Consider the following 6,000-nt stretch of genomic DNA (forward strand, 5'->3'; position numbering starts at 1 on the left):
TGAGCCGCTCATAAACTCCGTACTCGCAGCTCGCAGCACGCCGCGGCTGGAGTAGGGCTCCTCCCTTCTCGTCGATATGGGAGACGCAGGGACAGAAGCCATGGGGGAGGAGGATGGAGGGGTGCCGGGCGCTGTCGGGGGAATGCGGCGAGGGCAGCCCTCTGTCCCCAAGGAGGCACGGCGCCGGCTGAGCTCGAGACCCCACGGCAAGGTCAACCATGGAAGCACCCCACGGCAAGATCCATCGTGGTTACAGAGAGAGGGACGACTGCATATTTGGATCCAAAATTATTGAGGCTAGAATACATCAGACACCAATTTGATTTTTTTGTCCAAAATAGAATGTCCAACAAATACGTTATCCCTGGAAATTCCAACGGAAATATTGTGCACTTCATCTGAATCAAGAACATGCTCGCACAAGAAATCCCAACAGAAATAACAACTTTGATCTCGATTGGGAACACGCCAAGTATAGCAAATCAACATGGACCTGATTCCCCCAAAATAGTGAATCAAAACTAGATCGAAGAAAAATAAAGAAAAGAAAGAAAACCAGATCAAGAAACGGGCCAAGACCAAACCGCACAAACAGCAACCCATGCCAACGGCCGGGGAATCTTCACTGTCGGATCGGGGATCCTGCGTACGCGCGAGGACTGAGCTTCGGCTCTGGCTCCCTCTCCATCTCCGGTTGGGCAGCAGTGGTGGTGGATGGGGTGTGGAGGGCAAAAGTGTACGTGTGGAGGGGTTGAGGACGAGGTGAAGAGTGGCTACCTCTGCGTTGAGGATTAATGAGCGTATATGCTACTCTCGCTGTAATGGGTTGGCGTTAAAAATGGCATGGAATGTTGTGGGTGTGACAGCCTGGTGCGTGGTGCTCTCGATAAAACGGCGTGAATGAGATCCGTTAGAAATCGGTGCTCTGGCAAAATGATTCCATGATGTGTATAGCAAATCGGACGGCTCTAAGGGTATGCATAGCTAGCCATGTAGGTAGCCCACTATTTTGCATATATATATATATATATATATATATATATATATATATATATATATATATATATATATATATATATATATATATATATATATATATATATATATATATATATATATATATATATATATATATATATATATATATATATATCGACGCGGATTTGCTACCATGGTGGCTAGCTATGCACACCATGGCAGCCATTGGATATAGTGTGCTGGAAATTGAATGGATGAAGATTCCTACTTGTAGCAATAGAGTGAGCTGACGGAATCTTCATCAGGCGTTACAACCGTTAGTGGTTCTGGCCGAATTGTATAGTTGCATTCTACAGTGTATAATCTTGGTTAGAAGGTGAAGTGTAACTTCGACTGTACTACACATATAAATACAGTTCATATTGCACACTATTTCTACACTTTTTTCTACAATTACATATAAGACTTGCTCTGTAGTTTGCATAGCAGAAAGTTACATTTGATTGGAAATCAGAGGGAATCAAAAATACTGCTGCACTGCTGTATCATATACAACAACTAAAGATACTGATGCAGGATACATCAGAGGAAGCATAAAAGCAGTAAATTGCAAATTTGATTGTTAATCCAGAATTTGATTGGATGGATGCTAGAGATCAGTCCAACAGGTTTGTTTCTTACTTCTATAATCTGGTAGAGTTTTAAAATTAGAACTGTCCGTGTTATAGTAAGATATGGTAGCAGTAGCATATAAACAGATCTTAATGTGCATTACCTTTTTAGCAGCATGCCATACGGTACTTGCCTTCTGCGTCCTGGAACTATGGAGCTGTGGAGAGGGCTCTAAGAGAAGCATCTGGCAGGGGAGAAAAATGCATATTTGAGCCAAGCATAGGACAAGTGTTTCAAACTTTGGAGGAAGCTTACGAGTTTTTCAACATGTACTCATGGGAAATTGGTTTCGGAATTAGGTATGGTAGGAGCCGGATAAATACATCAAAGCTGAAAAGCAGACAGGACATAGTCTGTTCATGTGAGGTATGTTATTATTGTTCATTTATGTTACCTAGCAGATCTAGTATCATGTTATAGACATATAATGGTGATAGTAAAGAGTTTGAATGTTTTTTTTGCAGGGCAGGGACACGTCAGATCATAGTCGTTCGTCCAGGTGTGACTGTCCTTGCATACTGTCGTTGCTACGGTCAGATGATGAGTCCTGGTATGTTAAGAGATTTGTATGTCAGCACACTCACCAATTGTCTGTTTCGTGCGGTGAAAAGCGTCGGTGGCCTTCACACAGCCGTATCGATGGTAATACTCGTGAGCTGGTGAGGCACCTAAGAGCAAACAACGTGCAACTGTCAAGGGTTTGCTCAATAGTTGGGACAGTTCACCAGTCTGATTCTTACGTCCCATTCAGCAGGCAATCTGTCCGTACCTTGTGTGCAAAACTAGCTCAGGAGTCTATAGAAGGAGATATGACAAAGACGCTAGAAAACTTTGCTAGGATTAAAGCTAGGGATCCTGGTTTCTCTATATGCATGGACCTAGATGATCAGAAAAGAGTAAGGTCCTTGCTTTTTGCGCACGGTTCCAGTAAGATTGACTATGCATCTTTCGGCGATGTTGTTACGTTCGACACCACATATAGGACTAATCTATACAACCTGCCTTTCGGACTTTTTGTCGGTGTCAACAACCACTTTCAGAGCATAATTTTCGCTGGTGTGCTGCTAACAGAAGAGACTATAGAGGCTTTCAAGTGGACATTCCGCAACTTTGTCGCCCTGATGGGGAGAGATGCACCAACAACAATTCTCACTGGTACTTTTTGATTAGAGATGATTTTAATTCTAATTTTTAGTTCAGTTTTTTAAGATATGTTATGACATATGTTTGTTGCTGAAAATATGCAGATCAGTGTCACCAGATGCGTGTGGCCATTGAGTCAGAGTGGCCTGACACTCGACATCGGTGGTGCAAGTGGCACGTGCTTCGTAAAGCAAAGGAGTCATTAGGGCCAATATACAGCAAGAACTCGGCATTTAAAAGAGATCTTCATGAGCTGCTTGACCAGGTAGTTGAGGTTGAGGAGTTTGAGACACGTTGGGCAGAAATTGTTACTGAACATGGGCTTGGTGAAAACGAGTTCTTGACTAGAGCATACGAGAACCGTGACATGTGGGCTAAACCATACTTCAAAGATACATTCTGCGCTGGTATGACAAGCACACAAAGAAGCGAGAGTGCAAACCACGTGCTAAAGACTTATATACCGCGATCAGCACCTATGCATCTTTTTGTTACACAGTTTGACAGGCTAGTTACAGACCGTGTGGCGGACCAGGGAAGGGAAGAGCATGCAACTAAGCAGGTTAAAGAAGTCAGAATTTAAGTACTTTTTGATAGCATTAAAAATGTCATTGTTTAGTTTGATGACATTTCCAAACATCATTATTTATTTTAGGTAAACTTCCTACTCCGTGCCGGCGTCCCTATAGAGAAGCATGGTAGCAGAATATACACTAGGAATATGTTCGAGCGTTTTTACAGAGAATTATTCAGGTCTGGATCTTTTAACTGCACTGAATATGAAGACGGTGGGAGGTACATTATTAAGTATGCAAATGCTAGGGCTGAGTTTGCCTATGCAAGGAAAGAGTTTGTGGTTGTAGTAAATTCAGACAGAACAGACTTTGTATGTGTCTGCAAATCATTTGAACACTCGGGCATACCATGTCGCCACGTGCTTAAGGTATTACTCTCAAGTACTTAAATTATACATTTTCTTGTCTATAGATATTTTTTAGGCATGCACATATTGTTTGGGTAATAGACAACATCTAAAACCCTAACGCTGATACGTTTGCAGGTCCTTGTGCATACAGGAGCTGTTTGTATACCTGAATGTCTTGTTATGAAGAGATGGACAATATCTGCAAGGAATGGAGTGCAGTGCTTCATACCAGGTTACAAAGAATCTGTCTCTCGGGGAGATGACGCTGCTTCCATGCATGGTTTATTGCACGCTTGCGCGATGGAGCTAGTTGGTTTGGGATCAACATCGAGGCAAGCATTCGAGGTAGCGGTTGACTATGTTAGTCAGGCGAAGGCTGTAATTTCGGCAATGACAGTAGATGATCCTGCTAGCAATGGTGTCGAGGCTACATCTTTACCAGAAGAATGTTCAGAAAGGCTGGTGTTCGACGCGGCTTGCGCTGCTCCTCCACGTGTAAGATCTCGTGGTCGACCTAAGGAGCTGAGATTTAAGTCACCAATAGAGTCACCTGGGTCTAGGAAAAGACCTGTTGCTTCAGGTTGCAATGGACAGGCTGTTGACGACGATATACCTCGTAGATCAACAAGGTTCCTAAAGACTGGTGCTTACACAGTTGAACATTGTGGATCCTGTGGTTCTACTCAACACAGCACATCTGCTTGCCCAGTTAACATTGTACATAGCACAGGGACTGCAACACAGCGCAGGTGCAAAAGTTGTGGGGAGACTGGGCACAACAGGTCTACCTGCGGCCGAAAATCGACATATGTCGCAAAATAGGTTAATGCGTGGAAGTAATTCATATTATCCTAGATATGTATCAATTTTAATTTTACCAGTATTGTATACACTGCTTGTAGTGCTACTCCAGCTAATTTGTGGTTTCCTATGAATTACGAACACTTTGTGTAAGGTAATTTTTTATCCAGTACGTTGGTTTGTTGCTAATTTGTTGGTCTGAGCTCATTTTGAAAGTTACAATTTTGTTTAATCACATATGATCTTGTCGGAATGAAGAAAAAAAACTCATCCAACCACACATGTTGATTAAAATGTGTTGGAAAAAATTATTTAGTAATGCCCGTTTGATGAATTTATTATAAAAACTGTTCAGCAAAATTCCAAAAAAAAAGCACATTATGTTAGAAGGAAGTTTTAAATAAGAATGGTCTTTTCTTTATTCACTATAAAAATAATAAAGTACCAATAGATGATTGAAATTGCTAATGTTTTATATGTTTACCACTATTTTAGTATAAAATCACAGGTTGTATGTATCCATGGATTATAATTCCGTTTTGCTTGTCAGTTACCCAACGGCTATATCATGTATTTTTCGCGATGCGATTGTGCGATTACAATGTGGATAACGAGGTGGTACCTTTTCAAACGGCTAGTTGGCCTATAAAAACCTTGCCTTCTACACTTGCTGATGCACAAAAAATACTGAGCCTTTCTGCTTGTAGCTCTCTTATCCATTGCAAAGTCACTAGTTCCTTGTATCTACCTGGATAAATAAACTACCTTAGTGATGTCTTCGGTTTCAAAGATGGTGTATGAGAGCAATGGTGGTTACCTTGGTAATTCGAAATATCTTTGTCACTGCAACCAACCAGCTGACCTTTGGAAGTCAGGAACTGAAGCAAATCCTGGCAGGATCTTCATCAAGTGTGGCATGGTTAAGGTTAGTGTATCTGAAAAATCTGCAATTTACACTGAACTTTATAGCACTTTCAGTCCTGAAAGATTTTTTTTTCTTTTATCTACAGAAATGCAAGTTTTGGGAATGGGAAGACGAGCTATCCAGTACAACATCTTTCAAACCAAAGAGCAAGTATGGAGCAAAAAGTGGATGTTTAGAGGCAGATCCCAGTTCACATGTAGTTTCAGAGCTTATCCTGATCCGCTGGACAGTGATATGTATTGCATTAGTTTGTGTTTGGATTGCAAGCAGGATGTGAAACAATCAAAATGAGTGTGTAAGACTGTAAAATTCAGATCAGTAGATGGTTTAATCCTATGTTGATTTGCTTATTATATAAATTCTGGCATATCAGTTGTTCGTACCATGACTCAATGTCCAATAGGTTGTATAAGCTGTAATACAAATTGCATATTTGTTTTGATTTTGTACACAGCATATGTTCTATATGGTGTTGAAAATTCATACAATTGTGTGCATATAATTCTTAAATATATTAACTATTTGAAACACATTAAAAATTAATTGCAACAAGATA

This window comes from Lolium perenne, chromosome 5 (genome assembly GCF_019359855.2).
Source record: "Lolium perenne isolate Kyuss_39 chromosome 5, Kyuss_2.0, whole genome shotgun sequence".
NCBI lineage: Eukaryota > Viridiplantae > Streptophyta > Magnoliopsida > Poales > Poaceae > Lolium > Lolium perenne.